This window comes from Podarcis tiliguerta (assembly GCF_965153285.1).
Source record: "Podarcis tiliguerta genome assembly, chromosome: 3".
In the NCBI taxonomy this organism is placed as follows: Eukaryota; Metazoa; Chordata; class Lepidosauria; order Squamata; family Lacertidae; genus Podarcis; species Podarcis tiliguerta.
The window spans coordinates 94,209,410-94,229,306 of record NC_139536.1 but is presented as its reverse complement, the minus strand read 5'-3'; the positions used below and the strand labels follow the sequence as shown (position 1 = coordinate 94,229,306).

Sequence of the window (19,897 nt, the reverse complement as noted above, 5' to 3'; positions counted from 1 at the left end):
ACTATTTTGAGCTGGCAGCACTTTTGTTTGTTATCTATTTGCTAAATATACCCCCCCCCCCTTTTGCCAAAATTCTCACAATTGTTTACACATTATGTGTTTCATTATTGAGGTACAAAAAGAGAAGAAAAGGAATGGAGAAGTGGGGAAAGGAAAATGATCAAACTCTTCTAGTTCAAACTCTTTCATATTGTCACAACACAACGAAAATATTTAAGGTTAGGTGGAATAGTCAATACAGGAGACAGTGTTGTTGTTGTTGTTTAGTCGTTCAGTCGTGTCCGACTCTTCGTGACCCCATGGACCAGAGCACGCCAGGCACTTCTGTCTTCCACTGCCACCCGCAGTTTGGTCAGGTTCATGTTTGTAGCTTCGAGAACACTGTCTAACCATCTCATCTTCTGTCGTCCCCTTTTCCTTGTGCCCTCAATCTTTCCCAACATCAGGGTCTTTTCCAGGGAGTCTTCTCTTCTCATGAGACGGCCAAAGTATTGGAGCCTCAGCTTCACGATCTGTCCTTCCAGTGAGCACTCAGGGCTGATTTCCTTAAGAATGGATGCGTTTGATCTTCTTGCAGTCCATGGGACTCTCAAGAGTCTCCTCCAGCACCATAATTCAAAAGCGTCAATTCTTCGGCGATCAGTCTTCTTTATGGTCCAGCTCTCGCTTCCATACATCACTACTGGGAAAACCATAGCTTTTACTATACGGACCTTTGTCCGTATAGTAAAAGCTATGGTTTTCCCAGTAGTGATGTATGGAAATGTAAGGAGACAGTGTGGGGAGCCAAATGACAGGTCAGCTAAGCCAAGGAGATGGACCAGGCTGTTTTTACCTCAGCTGCAGCCAGTAAGAATGGCAAATGATGGAGAAAGTTCTAGAAGGGAAGGAGACAAATAGCAGTTAGTCCCAGGCATCCAAGCTCAAAAAGAGGGCTTCCCTACACAGACAATATTAAACAATCCATTAGGCAGCTTCTAAGCAGCAGCTAAGTGCTACAGAATATACATATGGAAAGGCCCACAGACATCAGGAAATGGAATAGGGGAATTCTACGTGGGGCTGCCATTTTGGGAGACAGATTTATGTTTATCATTACGTACCGTTTCACCCTCAACATCATCCTGAACTAGTTCGCTTCTTAGGAACCATCTAGCCATGAAGCAGAAAAAAAGGGAATGAAATGTGGTTTGATTGAACAACAAGTTTGTGTTCAGGTGGCAGAAACAAAGGGGGGAAATCAAAAGGCTGGATACTACCTTTATCAAGGGGAAATGGCTGTTGATTTGAGAACTGATTACCTGTGCTGGCTTTATGGTTTAAAAATCCCCACACATCCAGTTTGTATACACAGGGTTGTTATTCTTCCTGTTCAATAACCATAAAAGCAGGCTGTCCCAGATCCTAACACTATTAGTCAGCAAACGCAAAAGGTCAGAGGAAATCTCTGCAAAATAAACAAACAAACTTGGTTATGGGAATTCAGCCTTGGCATATTTAATTAAGGATAACCTTGACTGTCAGCTGCTTAAATGAATCCTGAAGAGTTTCTAATCCATCTAAATGTTGCTTCCAATAAGCTGTAGCCCAGGAAATAATATTGCCTCATATAGGTTAGCTAATGTGCCATTCCTTCCTGCAGCATATTTATCACTGCCATAAAACCATTCCGGTATCTGGTTTATTTGAGTGTGCATGCTAGCAGTAACCCTGAATATCTCTTTCCATAGATTTCCATTTCTAAATAGGATTTTTGTTTCATTTTTTATTTTTTGAATCACACTACCCAATACAGTTTGACCCCCCCAAAAGTATAAATCACATTTCCTTTGATGTACAAGAAATTTGATGTCTCCTGAAAGTTTGAAATAATTCCTGAATACAATATGCTTCCAGCAAAACTTCTGTGTTTGATTTTTTAGTCATGCTTCACAGGAACAGTTACTTTAAAAACATTTCCACAACTCCTTGTCTGTTGAGCAGAAGAAGAAGAAGAAGAGTTTGGATTTGATATTCCGCTTTATCACTACCCAAAGGAGTCTCAAAGTGACTAACATTCTCCTTTCCCTTCCTCCCCCACAACAAACACTCTGTGAGGTGAGTGGGGCTGAGAGACTTCAAAGAAGTGTGACTAGCCCAAGGTCACCCAGCAGCTGCATGTGGAGGAGCGGAGACATGAACCCGGTTCACCAGATTACGAGTCTATTGCTCTTAACCACTACACCACACTGGCTCTCCAGTAATTGTCAATGGGACAAGCCATGTCATGTGAATAGCCATTTGGACTAGGCCAGAAGTAGGGAACCTCAACTCCCATGATCCCTGGCCATTGACCATACTAGCTAGGGCTGGTGGGAGTTGTAGTTCAACAACATCTGGAAGTCCAAAGTTTCCCTACTCATGGTCTAGGCAGACATGCCATCATTTTAGGTCTCCTCAGAGTTTATGTAAGTAAATGGAGGAATAAGTTATTTGAGGAGAAGCTCAAAGCAGACCACAAATTTGCTGATTGGAGGCTTTCTGGCAACTTTCCCCAGCTTAGTTCTTTGGAAAGAAAATATCCCAATGACATTTGCAGAGTGCATATCTGAAGAAAACGTCTGAAGGACTTTGTTTTTATTATCCTTCAGAATCACTAGGAGCTAAAAGCTTCTACTGAATGTCAGCTTAAGTGCCATGAAGTATTTGTTTACACAAGCAAGTCAGTCACAGTCAAATTGATATAGGTTTTCACAGAACCCACAGTTTTTTTTATAGAATTTGTTTTGTTTTTTTAAAAATAAAGACTTTGACGAATAGCATGGTGATAGTCTATGCTGTGTTGTATATAAAATCTCCTAATATTAGAGAAAGTAAGTATAAACAATAATATATAGTGGAGAAAGGTAATGTATTGTACCAATAATTTGGCTTTATGGACCCTGTAGCTATGCAGGGTTGCAGAATAGATGTTTGCAGTTCTAGAGAAAGCTAATAAATTACAGCTGTTGGTCATAGCTGCCTTAATTAATGAGTACATTTCATGGGATTAATGGCTCTGAGCCATGGCCTCAGCTAATGCAACTACAGTTTCATCTCAGTTTGGGTCAAGTAAAGTCTTTTTCCTGTAATGTTCAAGATCAGTTTTCTCAATTACAAACGATAATTTTAGGAAATGTAAGCTTTTAAGGTTAGATGATGGAAAAAATTGGCACAAGGGCCCTGGGACTTATGAGGTAGGTCACAGTCTGAGGCTACATGTCAACTGAGGGCCAGAGAACAGCCATATTCCCCATTGTCTTTCATAGGCTAAAGTATGAAGAAACAAGTCACACAGCAACAGCTTTTTTATCAACTCCTCTTTCTTTGTTGCAAACGTTAAAGGCACAGTCCTAGTTTCTGCCTGGGCACAGAAGCACGCTGTAGTTTTTCCACTCAAACCATCCAGACTCTCGTCAGGATGGAATTTACTTGGGTAAATTTATCAGGTGAACCAAGTGATTACCTATGTGTCTGGCAGCAATTCCAGCTGCTGAAAGAATGGCTACTGCAATCCAGCCGTATTGATTGATTTAACTCCTGTTAGCCACATTGATTAATTTAAGCCACTTGGAATTTTCTAGGTGCGGTATGATAACACTTTCAATTTAAAAGCTAAAATCAGTGATTTCCTCATCCTACCTGTTCACTGTGGCTTTTGATGAAGGAAACTTGGGACTGATCTTTGAGAATTGTGTCAGCTGGTCCAAAATATCACCACACTCGCCGAGTGTGTCAGAGGCATCCATAAAGTTGAAAACAACTTAACATAAAAGTCAGGAAACCGGATCCTATAGATCTGGATCTGTTGTGTGATACCAGTAGCTGGGCTTATCTTAGATGTTATGAAACAAGGCAATATCCTCCCACTGTCCTGTTTGTACCATTAGATATGGCCACAACAGGGTTATGTATGCCTTTAAAAAAGGTTGAAATCTTGCATGTAGCTGTCTGCCAATACTGTGCAATTGCATGCTAGTTCAGTAGGTCTAAACCACTGAGCCTCTTGGGCTTGCTGATCAGAAGATTGGCACGACAGGGTGAACTCCTGTTGCTCTGTCCCAGCTTCTGCCAAACTAGCAGTTCAAAAGCACACCAGTGCAAGTAGATAAATAGGTACTGCTGCGGCGGGAAGGTAAATGACGTTTTTGTGCGCTCTGACACTTGTCATGGTGTCCCGTAGCACCAGAAGCAGTTTAGTCATGCTGGCCACATGACACGGAAAGCTGACTGTGGACAAACGCCAGCTCCCTCAGCCTGAAAAACAAGATGAGTGCCGCACCCCATAGTCACCTTTGACTGGACTTCACCATCCAGGGATCCTTTACCTTTTGCCTACCTAGTTCAATAGGACTTGGTCATGGGTGCATCTCAAAGTCTCCCAGTTTTGTCCTTGATTCCAAAGTCAAATTCCTTATGTTTTCTGTCAGAATAATACTGGGGCATAGGCTAGGGCTATCAGTCTTTCAGTCTTCAGGAATATCATGCATCTTACTGAAGTTCCTGTAACACCAGGTATGATAATGGTCTTACGGAAGGTCTGTATTGAGTACCTGTCATTTCAGTTTAGACTGTTAATTTTTTTTAGGTTGGGCATCATAAAAAAGGAGCACACTCAGGCTATTAACAAAGTGTATGGCCATTATTCATATAGATCGGCCCCCTATTGCACCAGATTATTCTGGATGCATTAAACTATTCAACCTTCATTTTGCCCTACGGCCATAAATGCAATAATGTTTGAAACCACCTTATGTAAAGGCTGTCAAACAATACAAATACAAAAGAGATGTAACCACACATCCACAATAAGTCAAACTCCTCTCTAGTGCAACCTTTATGACTCGCAATGTCGATTTCATTGACGGACAATAGTTCATGAAGGGTAGTTTCGACAGAAAGTCTTCCTAAAGACATCTGCACAGTCTGTGCTTGAACATTAAAGATGCTATTCTACGGACCTGTGCATAATGTTTCATAAGGAAAAAAGAAGTTCAGTCTGAAGTAAGGTTGAGCCAAAGGTTCTCAGAAGACATCTTCTATTTATCTCCATCCCCCACCACCTCAGAAAAAGACCATATTTCACCAAATATTCTCCACTGTGTGGGTGGTGTCCTGCACTAAGTCCAGGACATTGTGCAGGATGCAAAATGGCAACCAAGAACAACAAAACAGGAAGAAAGAAGCTGTAGTGACTGCCCCCCACCAGAACCTGTGAGAGAATTTCTCTACCTCCTCGAGATATCCAATGGAAAGATGAGGAGGAATATTCAAAGGCCATTGAAGCAGTACATATGGTAAGAACAAAATAAAACACTGAAGCAGAAGTTCTAAGAACAATAAAATTCAACAAACTCTACAACAACAAAACCACCTACACAAATTCTAAAAACAACAAGAGCATTTCATTAAACATGAAATTAATCTTCCATAAATGATTTGGTTACAACTCAGGGCAAGATTTTCTAAACAAAAATGTCTTTCGTGGGCACCTCAACTTCATTATGCTAGGTGCTTGCCTTACTTCGGCTGGTAATTGATTTCACCTCCCCACCTCAGTTTCTCTATTGACAAGGAAGGTGGAGAATTTTGAGAGACCATTTGTTCCCAGCTTAGTCTGAAGGCTCGCTATCAAATTGACTATTGAATTGAAATTAATTGACTCTTGTTATGATGAACCCTTAAAAGTAGTAGGAAGTCTACCTTTTCAGCAAGAAAAAATGGCAAATATGAAATCCTGCTCGTGCATGCACTACAGGACCGGCAAACACCTCCCACCATAGCTGTGACTTTGCCTATAGATGAGTTAGGCAGCAAGCAGCAGTTGGAGTGTAGGCCTTATTGCCACAGATCTTTTCCCAAACATACCCATTAGTTCTCTTTGTTTTTGTTCTGGTAGCCATAAATCCACACTCTCTGTATGTCTCACTGACCATCAATGAGTCATTGGTAGCTAATAACATCTCTTCAGATGCAATCCTATACACGCTTACCTGGGAATGACTTGCATGAAACTCAACAGAGCTTTCTTCTGAGTAGACATTGACAGGGTTGTGCTGTCACTGTCTGCAACTGGCAACCAGCGAGAGCCAAGCATTTTCTTTTTTCTTTTCTTTTAAAGAAAGCTAAAGAGAGATTCTGTGTTTGCCAAAAAGGTATATTGAGTGCTTACTGGCCACTCCCTCTTTGGGGTTAAAACTTGGGAGTGATGGTTCCCAGAATTCCTGAGAATAGCTGTTGCATTTTCTAGAAGTAATAAAATCAAATATAACCCAAACTAACTATGGCACAGTATAAGTCTGCATGCTTATAGTGATAGTTCTGGCTGGAAACTAATAGTAAAGTGTTAGTTTTAATGTATTCCAAGTATAACTTGAACATTTGTTAGTAAGCTAGTGCCAATTGTACAAATGACGCTTCAGCTCTGAATCTGCTTGTTTGCATTTTTCTTACGAAGTCAACATTACTGGATGTTATTAATAGCATGCGGATGGACTTTGGTTTGCCATTTATTTAGCCCTGTAAATGACTGCTGTCAACTTGAACTGATTTTGAGATAAAAGTGGGAGACCCCTAAGAGTCTGTTTCTCAAAGCAGTGCAGTCCAGCTCTTAAACTGGGCACTTCTACTTGAAATATTTCAGATAACACAATTTTAATCTTAACTAGATGTGTATTCCTCTTTTACAAGTCAGCTGCATAAGTACTATGCAATGCACTAAGTGACAATAAGAACAGAAACAAGAGAAATGCCATGATAATTCAACAACTGTTCAGTTGTACATTTATTGTCCAACTTGTACAAGTAGGCTGGATGATGAATGTTATTACAGTGAACTTTGTAGACGGACATTTGTCACAAGTGAAAGTTTACCTTTTGCCGCAATTCTCCCTTGGTTACATCCCTGTGGTAACCCTGCTTGAGTTAGCATATCATTTCAGTCCCTAGTAACTGGCTGTGACTTCTTAGCTTCATTACCTGCTATCAAAGAACAATTTTGTACTTAAGTGGCAAGTTCTTGTACAGGGGTATTTCAAAATTGCATGAGTACGTTTCCATAGTGATTAAGTAGTGTCTTTTATTAGGAGAAAGCCTGAAACTCGTAACTCCAAAAATGCGATATAAATGGGAATTATGATGTCGGGCGGGGGGGACTTCACCTACAATCTGTGGACTATGAACTGTACAACTGGGTTTCACAATTGTTGCAATAAAATTATAGGGTACTGCATTGCACAATTATATGCTGGTTTTAATCAGGGATGTTTTTTCATGCCAGGCTGGCTAGTATGTACAAAAAACCATGCACTTCACCCTGACTTCAGCGAGACTGAGGAGTGCATTACTGGGATTAGGACTGCAACCAATGGGCATATTCAACCGCGTGTTGGGCTAAGTTATTGTGCAACTTTCACTTTGGGGGCTCTGAGTTTACGAATGGCTAACATGTACAGCTCAGCAAGTTGAAACTGTGTTTTCCGTACTGCCTGCCCAGGACTTGGAGAACAATTTGCAATCACAGCAGCAGTGCTATACTTTTGAGCCACTGGACATGGAGCTTTCAGCTCCAGTGCTAGAAATAAACATTGCACTGAGAGCACAAGGTTCCAAATGTCATTACCTTGCTCCATAAGCAATCTGTGCAGCTCAAAATACTGTCAAAAACAACTGATGGTATATACATCAAACATCCTTATTCTATGTCTTGGCATACTGTCTTGTTCATTTAATGAGCACTAGATGTTTCACATGGTGAGCATGAGGCAGGGACATTGCCACAATCTAGGATATCCCACTGCTACTGGACATGTGCATAGTGGGAAGCAGACTTGTTTGGGATTATGGCATGGTGATGGAGCTAGCCTGTGTAATGCTACCATTATGTAAAACCGTGGGATCATGGAATTGTAGAGTTGGAAAGGATCCCAGGGGTCACCTAGTCCAACCCGTTGCAATGCAGGGATTTCAACTAGAGCATCCATGACAAATGGCCATCCAACCTCTGCTTAAAAACCTCCAATGAAGGAGAGTCCACCACCTTCTCAGGGAGCCCATTCCATAGTCAAACATCTCTTACTATCAGAAAGTTCTTCTTGACGTTTAGTAAGAATTTCCTTTCTTGTAACTTGAAGCCATTGGTTTGGGTCCAACCTCTGGAGCAGGAGAAAACAAGCTTGCTCCATCTTCCATGTGATGACAACGCTTTAGATAGTTGAAGATGACTGTCATATCTCCTCTCAGTCTCATCTTTTCCAGGCTAAACCCAACTGCAGGGCCAGATTTAGGTTTGATGGAGCAGCTTAAATAGCCCCTTGGTAGCCAATAGATGACCCAACAGGCCAAATTTCTACCCCAGCAACCAAGGGGCAAGCAATGGGGTGTTGTGGCTATCCAAATGGTCCCTCCCCACAACAGGGAGGCAGTTTAAGTGATCTCACCGCAACACAGGCCTTCCATGATGGAGGACACAATAAATTGTATTTATTTACATACAAATCCCAAATCTCCATTCATTTGGCCTCCACAGGCTATTTAGTCATTTGGATTTAAAGGAGGCAGAAGGAGGCTACAGACACACCATACATTTAAAGCACATGTCTTCCTCCAAGGAATCCTGGGAACTGTAGATTAACTGTGCTGGGAATTGTAGCTGTCCGTGTGTGGTAGTAAAGTACAGTTTCCAGGGTTCTTTGGGGAAGCAATGTGCTTCAAATATATGGTGTGTACACAGCTGGACTCCCTCTATGAATAGAAAGGTATTTGATCCAGTGGAGGGAGCTATCTGTAAAAATAAGACAGGAGACAATTTTTGCCAATTTTCCCTCCTCCCTGTAGGTCATAAGCTGTTGCCAAAACTGCCCCACCTCCTCCCATTAGTAGAGACCAAGAGTATTCTTTTCATGGACAGAATTCAGCACACAGGATCTTAGAACTGTACCCTGTATTCTTCCACCACCCCCAACAGAGTTGAAAATACACCAGGTTTTCTCTTTTCTTCTCAGCTCCCACCTTTGCTTTCCCTTTTCTTAAGAATGTGATGGATTGTTGTTGTTGTTTAGTTGTTTAGTTGTGTCCGGCTCTTCGTGACACCATGGACCAGAGCATGCCAGGCACTCCTGTCTTCCACTGCCTCCCGCAGTTTGGTCAAACTCATGCTGGTAGCTTCGAGAACACTGTCCAATCATCTCGTCCTCTGTCGTCCCCTTCTCCTTGTGCCCTCCATCTTTCCCAACATCAGGGTCTTTTCCAAGGAGTCTTCTCATCTCATGAGGTGGCCAAAGTATTGGAGCCTCAGCTTCAGGATCTGTCCTTCCAGTGAGGGCTGATTTCCTTAAGAATGGATAGGTTTGATCTTCTTTGAGTCCATGGGACTCTCAATAGTCTCCTCCAGCACCATAATTCAAAAGCATCAATTAATTCCACCCAAAAAGATTAGTGAAAAGAGGAAAAGTTGTGACAAGATTTTATAGGTTCAGATCTAGAAAGAAAAGGTGGTTGGCTATCCATTGATCCTGACAAATTGTATTATAAACCCTTCCAAATTACTTACAACGTGCTATGCAAGGAAATAAATTGGGTTGGCCAAGGCTGATGGGAGTGCAGGCTAACAGCATCTGGGGAAGCCAAAGGGTCTTTAGCCCTGCTGTAGAGAAAAGTTCAGAGCAGCTATCAGTTAGGCCTTTTAAAACATGGATGCTATATGTTTAATAGGATCGCCAGGAGTCATAATATTTGCCTCAGGGAACTGCATGGTATACCAGCTGAGCATTCCTACTCCAGAATACTCAAAACATTGACAGTGAAGCAAGAGGTCAGTTCAGGATTGTAGAAGCTTGCTGGTATTTTCTACCTGTTGTAGATGGGCTCTTGTCATTTTGACTACATCAGATTGGTGAAGGTTAAATTTACCAAAGTACAGTGAACATCATTTTTATGTTGCCTCTGGGGTGGAGGTGTTTTGTGGGTGATCTTGACCAGAAATGGCTTGGTAAGCAAAACGTTTTGCAGGCAAGTTCTAAATGACCATAGACCATAGAAAAATGACCACAGACCTAAACCAGTGGGAGATGCTGACAAGGACTTTTATTTTCCCGGTATCCAAAGAAACACAGGAAATTAAATGGCTTTCTTCTGGAGAAAACTTAGATGAGGGGGTGTACACCTTTCCTAAAAGCATGTGTGAAATGTTTAAGAAACATTGCTCCACATAAAAATATATCCCGTGAGCCTTCATCTCTTCAGTGTTGCCCAAACTTGGGTCTCCAGCTGTTGTTGGACTACAACTCCTATCATCCCTAGCAAGGAGGACTAATTGTCAGGGATTATGGGAATTGTAGTCCAAAAACAGCTAGAGACCCAAGTTTGGAAAACCCTGAATCTTTTTATTTCTTCACCTCTTGTATCTGCCCACACCTAGATATCTTTCTCTTGGTCACTGACTTCCAGAAAGTTTCAGTCAAATCAAAGGAAGACTGGGGCCATATAATATTCAGTAGTTGAATGCACAGGTTCTTGTTTTTTTAAAAAAATCAAAAAATCAAAGTGCCGTTCAAATTAATTTTCCAAATTCCTGATTTTCATCAGGCGCATTGATTATTCTTCAAGAAACATACCTTCAATGTAAAACGGGCATGAAGAGAATCTCTATTCCTCACTGATTTACAGGTAGGAGATAAAAAATTCCTCTCCGATATGCTAAACGCCTCATTATATTGCTACCCCAGGCTGTGATGTGAGGTTTTAAAGAAATAACAGAGAAACCGTGCTTTGGTTTCTTTTTTCATGTAATCAGCAGCTCCTCCCCTCCCCCCTTTCAAAAACACAGAAAGACAAATCTCCTGTCAATATGAGCAGGTGAGAACTGAAAATAAATAAAACTGATCTACTGCTTTTATTTTAAATCCCCTTTGAAGCAGCTTATATCAGAATTGTATTGAAGATCCTTCCTTGAGGCTCCATCAAGACGTTTTCGGTACTGCACTCCGAAATAGAGTGACATTTTCTTCCCGGTTCTTCTTTAAAGTATTGCCTTGCCTTTTTTTATGAAAGAAAGAAGAAAGTTAAGAACTCGAGGACTTGCTATGCTGGATTAGTTAATTGGTCCATGCAGCACACTGCTCTGGTTTATGCTTCTTATGTAATGACAAACCGCCCTGAATGCTCCATATCGCAAGCTGCTGGCACAAGGTACCTAAGCAATCCAACTCTACAATGAATAATAAGGCAACTGGATGTATTCAGATAAAAAGTGGGGCAGGGGAAATGTGATTCCGAGCCTCCTAAACTCAGAATGATGTGCCAATCCTCCTTTGCCACTACCGTAGAAACAACCGATAAAAAAGGTGTTCAAGGCAGGTGACTCAGAGTACCAGCAAAGCACTCCTCGCTGCAACACTTTGTTGTGGTTGTTGATTTGTTTTCACTGAAAGATTTTCACAGAAAACAAAGGTACGTGTAACATCTCCGTTAAGGTTGCCGCAATTCAAACAGTGAAAATCCGGACAGAATTTGCTCAGCTTTTCTTTGCAAGACTGCAAAAGAATTTGCCGTTGTTGTTTTTTAACTATTTTAAGGGAAGATCTGCAAAATTGGCACTGCCGACACCGACTGCCATACATCCGGATTTTCCTGGACATTTTACCACCCAGACGCTGAAAATTCCGGTATTCCGGATATGTCCAGGAAATTCCGGACGTATGGCAACCCTCATCTCTGTTTCCAATTCATAGAGTCCTTTCTACAGGCTATAGTCACACTCGGTGTGAGACAGTGTTGTCATACACACAAGATGCCTGTTTTAGTGCATGCGAGATAGTATCTCAGCCCTGGAAAAAGCCCTGCTGGATGTCCTGATGGTACCAACACAGACTTCTGCCTTTATTGAGTGCCTGAACCTAATGGCATAGCAAACTCTAAAAACCTGAATATTCCTCCCCCCCTCCCATCCCAATTTAAATTAATCTTTCATGAGTCCCACTGTTTTCCCCTGGCTTTATCTGTCTACCAGCTAAACAAGGGGCTTGTTTTATTTCATTCATTTAGAAGATTTTGACTCCCTCAATTTCCAAGGAAGCTTCCAGGTTAAGTGCAAGAATACAATAAAAGCAGTATGGTGATGATGGTGATGTATCTGTTAAAACAGCACCAAGAAAGGATCATAAAACCAGGTTAATTTAATTTAAAAGTGCAGTGCCAGAGCAGGAGGTTAAAACCTCAAGATAAATTTAAAGTGGAGGAATTCAAAAATTTGTACCTGCCTCATGAAACTCAAGAATGGAGGCACAAAGAAAACCAAACTTTAGGGGGGAAGAGTATCCAGTATCATCATCAAACTCTATTTCGGTCACAGAACAGCATAAGATAAAACATACAGAAAACTGAACACATAAGACTTAAAACAGGTAAGGGATAAAAGCTAATAATGAAAAGGTGATTATACCATACATAACTTTTAAAGATAAAAACAAGGACCAACGGTTAAAAGAGACTATAAAGGAGGGAATGTAAAGGACCATTTTGGGCCTTCAGCTTAGGCCTAGTTTGTGGCACAAACCACCCTTCGAGGAACATCCATAATGGCAGCACAAAATCTAGCAACTGAGTATGTGACATCTGGGTTTGGGGGGGAAGATGTTTCACAATTTGGTGGTTGCCGTCAACAGCAGCTGTCCTTATTCTGAAGATGGAGCAGTGTTTGTATTCTAGAGCCAATCTGTGTGCAATTCTGCCTCCATGAATGATGTTAATATGCTGTAATCACTGAATAAATGCATTGCTTTATAAACAAACAGAAAAGTTAGAAAAGTTAGGGAGGAAACCATTCCTGTACATCCACCGAAGAACATAGGAATTTGCCATTGATGTACCAATTCTGACCATTGGTCCATCCATCTCAAAATTGTTTACACTGACTATCAACAATTCTCTCTGACCGGGATCTAAACCAGCCCTACTAGGAGATGCCAGAGCCTTCTTAATGCAGAGCCATGACTCTACTACTGAGCTATGTCCAGTTCGCTCCTTGTGCTATTTGTCTTGCTAATGGCCAATGTATATCTGTGCATAATGATTTTGCTTGGAAAATTCTATTGTCAAGAACAATCATGACTCAGGTTATCACAACTGAGGAGGGAATAAAAATAGCCATTTAGTTACCTCTCGGCTTACCTGATGGCTGAACTTAATACTAATCAGAGGTGAAAAATCAGTTGCTGATCACTATAATTAGATTTGAAAGGTCATTTCTATAAATAAAAACATATTTTGGACTACCGCAGCCAACAGATTGTGGAAGAAAGCAGTGCCACCGTTTCACCATTAATTAAACTAAAAATAGTTCAGCGAGAGGACACTTACAGATAACTTCCTGTCAACCCTGTAGTTTATTTTCTGGCAAGTGACATGCACTTTAAAACAACCAAATTAAGTGAAAATAATTTTAGCAAAGTAGACGGATATGATTTCACTTCAATCATTATTCTGCAACATAATATGTATTAATTGTTTACAGTGACAAAGCTGTGTATAGCATGTAATTGGAAGTCTCTAAAGCAACCATCGAAACAGCAGTGAAATAATACAATTTGTAGGGTTGGCATTTGTCCAGAATTTCATGGACATATCCGGAATACCACAGTATGGCAGCCCATGTTGGCAGTGCCTTTGTTACCGATTTGCCATAAAAAATAGCTCAAAAGCGGCATTTTTTGCAAAAATGCTCAACAACTTAAATATGGCAACCCTAAATTTGGGAGACTATGTTTATGCACAAACTCACCCAGTAATTACAGCAAGGAAATAACCTTCATTTTAAATATGACATTCTGACACCATGTTTTTCATTCATTTCCTATTTGGCAGTCCTTGATCAAATTCTAATCAATTGCCATATATATATATATATTTTACTGACACACACTCTCTTTCTCCCCGTGTGTGTGTGTGTCTATGAAATGGTACAGTTAGGCTACATTCACACTGTATATTTAAAGCACAGTGATATCACTTTAACAGTCATGGCTTCCCTCAAATAATTCTGCAGTTTTTAGAAAGCCCTTATGGTACTAAAGTTCCCAGAGTGGTTTGACAGTCAATTCCTCTTCACAGGGAACTCTCAGAACTGTAACTCTGTGAGGCATAAAGGGGAGTCCTAACAACTCAAATTACCCTAACAAACTATGCTCCCAGAATTCTTTGGGGGAAGCCATGACTGTTTAAAGTGGTATCTTTGTGCTTCAAACGTGTGGCATCAGTGTGGCCATAGTGAACATCTCCTTTGACTGTTTTATTCTAGTCGTCTCACAAGTGTGATATACTAACAAGACAATCCTTTGCAAGTTGTGCAATACTCAGAAGTAAGTCCCACTATGTTCAATAGAATAGCAGCTTGAATATTGTAACGACTGAATTATCTTTATTCTTTTAGTGATTTTGCTGTATTGTCTACTATGTGTGGCCTCTATTTGTAGCATCATTTCAAAATAAAATTCCATGATAGGAAAAGACTAATCATTATCGACCAACAAATGCCGTTGTTGCCATAACAAATATAAATAGAATAACATACAAAAAGAACTCTGAGGATAATATTGAACAAGTGCTGAAACTGATAAATATAGGCAAGAGTTGGTTGTGAACAAGTCTCATTGAATGCCCTGGATTAGGATGTAGGTGTGACTAAAAGATGGCTAAATTACTTCAAGGCATGGTTAACATTTGTTGAATTGGGCCCATTTATCACTATAACAATGATAAACATATTTGGCCAGATAGGTTTTTGAAGAATAAAGTTGGTTAACTAATAGTGCAAAAAAATGCGATTTTTTTCCACTTGTAGATATGGCTTTGATAAATTGCAGCTATCCTAGCTCTGCATTTAAAATGTATTTATATAGATATTCATTCATTTTTAAATGCATGTGCCATCTGTCTTTTCTGACGCACTCAAGGTGGGTCACAACCAAATGTTTACTTTAAAACCTCCCGATAGAAGACCTGAAATAGAGTTATGACATTTAAAATTGCCTGAAGCCACACATATCTAGTCAAATCACATAATCATCAGCAGGAAATAATAAACAGTAACAAGCAACTGAATGCTAAGCAGAACAAACACTCTTTCACAGAGTTCCACCCCCCCCCCCAGAAGTCATAAATACTTTCCATAGATGGCTCATTTCAGGAGTGAGTTCCAGAAACATGATGAAGGCTCCGCTCGCAGGATGCTCAGTCTTAAACGTGTATTTCATTTCTTTCTCTAAACTCTTTTAAATACACATTTAAACAGCTGAGAATTGTGTTGCAACATTCAGAGAAGTGTGAAATCCAGTGGATAGCTAACTTGTCATCTGTATATTAGTTTGAGCGGAGCAGATCAGGTAATTTTGTGTTGTTGTTGTTGTTTAGTCGTTTAGTCATGTCCGACTCTTTGTGACCCCATGGACCAGAGCACGCCAGACGCTCCTGTCTTCCACTGCCTCCCGCAGTTAGGTCAAACGCATGTTCATAGCTTCGAGAACACTGTCCAACCATCTCGTCCTCTGTCGTCCCCTTCTCCTTGTCTTTCCCAACATCAGGGTCTTTTCCAGGGAGTCTTCTCTTCTCATGAGGTGGCCAAAGTATTGGAGCCTCAGCTTCACGATCTGTCCTTCCAGTGAGCACTCAGGGCTGATTTCCTTAAGAATGGATAGGTTTGATCTTCTTGCAGTCCATGGGACTCTCATGAGTCTCCTCCAGCACCATAATTCAAAAGCATCAATTCTTCAGCGATCAGTCTTCTTTATGGTCCAGCTCTCACTTCCATACACGGATCCACAAACATCATAATCCTCAAACATCTTTGTCCCCATATTAAGGATCTATATTCTGTTGTTCTCATTCAATGCATTCCATCTGGCAGTCTTCTTTTCCAAACTGATTTGGAATACATGTTCTAATATTCTATTCCAACCATAAAAAGGTTGTCAGTTGGTTTTTATTTGGTAATTATAAAAGGAGAATTTCCTGGATGCCTAGATCCAGGTTTGGGGCAAAAACTCTCTGTGAGAGAACTCCAGCAGAGATTTAAAATCACAAAATATCCAGCAAACTACAGCATGGAAATATAGATGGTTGGACCTTTAAAATATCCTCTTCTAAGTTGCTTCCAAAGCTTTTCCTTTCTTCCGCTTTAGTAATGAAATAAACCACACAGTGAAAATGGTTTTACTTACAAACTCTTCAAAGGTCAAATTATTGTCCTTTTTCATACAGCAGCAAGAAAACACAGGCAGTTTAACAGCATCGAAATTGGTAACTGTTTCTAAATTATTTGTATAAAAACACAAATATAGTGTGCTTAAGCCACACAGTCTGGGCTTGGAGAGATCAGCCCAGACACCCTTCCTCAGTTACATGGTGGAAAGAGGATGAACAAAGGCTATGCTAACCCAAGATGAAGGGGTGTGACCTAGGTCAGTCTAGGAGGACTGCTTATTCTATTATCTTAACCCCTTCATGCATTAATTAGAGCCAAGCATGGTGGTTATGAGAAACTGAATCATCCCACAAAGATTCCATATCTTGCCTTTCCATCTTGTTTCTTTATTGGTGTTTTTAAAAACTCAATCACATCTTGAATATTTTTTTGTGGGGGGAGAGGAGGCTGACTAGGGTAATTTGCTTGCTCCGGTTAGGGTTTTTTAAAAAATAAAAACCTACATGATGTCCAAATATTATGATTAGGTGTAAGGTATTTGGAAATGATCTGTCAGCTTTCTGTATTATGATTATTAGGTAGTACTGCTTCTTGTCAGGTTCTTTACCTCTATGTCAAAATCTTTAGGTGAATGCAACCAGCATTAATTTGAGCTTTTTTTTCACCTTAGGTTTCCAGCTGGAAGGTAAATAATAACATCCAGGAGCCTTAGAGTTCTGATCTATTCAACCAGAAGCATTCCTCCTAGGAATTTTAGATCAAGATATAAAAAAGGAAAACTGGAAATTATTTATGTACATAACAACAGCGGCAAGAATTATATTAGCACAAGCTTGGAAGACAGAAGAAATACCAAGGAAAGAACAATGGCAAGGGAAACTTATGGAATATGAAGAACTGGCAAAACTAACAGATAAACTACATGAAAAGGACAACAAAGACTTTAAAAGAGAATGGGAACCATTTACAATATATATGAAGAGACAACATAAAGAACTGGACTCACTGGCAGGATTTGAGTAAACAATTGCAATTGTATAGAATAATAATAATAAATAGATTATATGTATTGGGAAAATTTGAGGGGGGAAATATGCAGGGTGAACAATATGGAAGTAAAACAAAATGGGAGTATGAGGGAAGTCCAGGGGAGGGGGTAGGAAAATATGGAAAACTGTTAGAGAAATATCGTTAGAGGATGTATATATGGAAAAACCAATAATTTATTTTTATTTTTATTTTATTTTATTTTTTAAAAAATAGAGTTCTGATCTATCCCATGAATCATTTTGCCCAGTTCCTATCCTGCAGCAGGAGACTGGCACTTTTCAGACATTTCAGAAATGTTCAGACATTTTCTGGATAGCAAAAGTCAGCACAGCAGGCACGCAACATTGGCATCCATCTCCACCATGCACTTCCATGATTCTATGACCACAGCTCAGTAAATCCCATGGAGATCATCAGACTATGGAGAAGTGCCATACCTCAGTGGTACAGCATCTGTTTTGTGTGCAAAAGGTCCCTGGTCCAATCCCTGACAATTCCCTTTAGGGCTGAGAGAGGTCACTGCCTACAACCCTAGAGAGCCACTGCTAATAATAATATTATTAATCATCATAATTTTATTGTGTGTATGCACACCCTGAGTGCTCACTGGAAGGACAGATCCTGAAGCTGAGGCTCCAATACTTTGGCCACCTCATGAGAAGAGAAGACTCCCTGGAAAAGACCCTGATGTTGGGAAAGATGGAGGGCACAAGGAGAAGGGGACGGCAGAGGACGAGATGGTTAGCCAGTGTTCTCGAAGCTACCAGCATGAGTTTGGCCAAACTGCAGGAGGCAGTGGAAGACAGGAGTGCCTGGCATTCTCTGGTCCATGGGGTCACGAAGAGTCGGACATGACTAAGCAACTAAACAACAACAACAACAACATGCCACCCATCTGACAGGGTTGCCCCAGACACTCTGGGCATCTTCCAGCAAAATAGTCGGTATGCCATTCAGTGTGAATGTTTGCTTGACTTACTTCTAGGCCATCCTAAATCCACTGACCAAAACCCACATATACTATTTTCAGAAACTGTGGGGAGAACCCCGGCCCCCAGGAATTTTAGGGGATCCTTGCCTCCTGCAAATCGATAACAGTATATTTCCCAAATCTTATTTGCACTAAAGGAACGTTAATTAAGAGAACATGAAGGCATGATACGAGACCTTGTTGGGATAACGAGTTAATTAAAAAGGTGTCAGGAACTTCATGCAAAGTATGCTATGTGAAACTTAAGAACCCTCAAAGCGAAAAGTAGAAGCAGGATTGGGCAAGATATTTTTAAAAAATGCATTCTAGCCCCGACAACATCAAAACAGCATCTCTTTTGCAACTTGTCAGAAAGCGCTTGATTGACTTCTACACACCAGGATCACAGAAAGTTATTTCCTAGAAAATAGTGCTTTCAGCCATGAGCATTAGGAGGGAAAAATCCTTTCAACTTTGCACATCAGAGCATCACCTTTATAACTGACATCCTAATTCCCTTCCCATAAAGTTGTGGCAGCGAAGCTGTGGGAGTGGGATTGAAAAATCGGTTTTAATTTCAAATTTCTTCATATGTCCCAATTCAGCAATGAAGGTGGTACTGCAGAAGGCTTTGCCATTCCCTGTGAACAAACCCACCAGGTTTTAAAAAGAGTGAATTCATGTGTTACCTAAACACCAACTTCTGGTCCTGCAATGGCTTTGGAAAATCTTTATTCTTTCTCTCCTACTACAAAGAGGAAAGCATGGCCAGGGAAGGTATTTAAGGGTGCAATCTCTCTCTCTGTGTGTGTGTGTGTGTCCATATAATAGAGGATTTCACTTTTTGTATATTTAGGGATTTCAGCCGATGCTGCAAACTAGTAATAATCCTAACTGATGTTGCATTTGCTACCTAAGATATATGTTTCCCAAATCTGTCAAAAAAAGTTATGTTTCATTTGGAAGTTTTGAAAAAGTTTCTCATTGTTGATGCCTCAGTTTAAAGTAGAAAAGGCTGTGATCGCTATGCACATTAGTTCCAGGCTCTGTATATGCTGTTCTTTTATGTCTGAAGATAATTGAATCTCTGTGGGCAATTCTACATTACCATCATTAAACGCAAGTGAAGGGCTAGCACACAGGTATTTCAGATCCTTCCTATGTACATCCAACCCACAGTGTTCAGATAGGAGACAAAATTCACTGCAGAGGAGTAGGCCAGCCTGATTCCACCACCCCCAGCCAGTCAAACTACCTGGATGGCACCAGACTTAGGAAGGCTGAAACTGGCTCTACACTGGTATGGCTTTTAATCCTTTCCATGCACATTCCTACGGAACTCTGTTACTAAAAGCTTCTGGAGCAGGCTCATTTTTGCATGGTTGGTTTTTTTTTTTTGTGGCCGTCCAAATGAAAACCAGCTAGTTTCATCTTTTGCACAAATGTAATTCTTTCGATTTGTATGCACAACAAAAGTCCATGTCATGAGCACTTTCCGCTTGCGTTTTTCACAAAAACGTGACCCGACACTCAGCATCAGTCAACAATGAGATAAAACACTCCCCAGTGCCGGCAGCAATTACACCACCCCATTTAAGTCTTCTCTATATGACAAATGCGCTCAGACTGCCACTTTTCTAATAGAAGTCAGGAATGTAGGTCAT

At 40.5% G+C, this 19,897-nt stretch overlaps 2 protein-coding genes and 1 long non-coding RNA gene across 3 annotated transcripts in view; 2 read left to right on the top strand and 1 right to left on the bottom strand.

Annotated features, from left to right (window-relative positions):
- Positions 1-19,897, top strand: part of TPO (thyroid peroxidase) — a 990,904-nt gene that overhangs the window by 570,960 nt on the left and 400,047 nt on the right. The gene's annotated exons all lie outside the window — the stretch shown is intronic.
- Positions 1-19,897, bottom strand: part of SH3YL1 (SH3 and SYLF domain containing 1) — a 458,321-nt gene that overhangs the window by 286,244 nt on the left and 152,180 nt on the right. The window lies entirely within an intron of this gene.
- On the top strand, positions 15,977-17,442 carry LOC310673776. The gene is made up of 2 exons (XR_014509226.1): positions 15,977-16,308; positions 16,884-17,442. It is a non-coding gene; the product is annotated as an uncharacterized lncRNA (long non-coding RNA).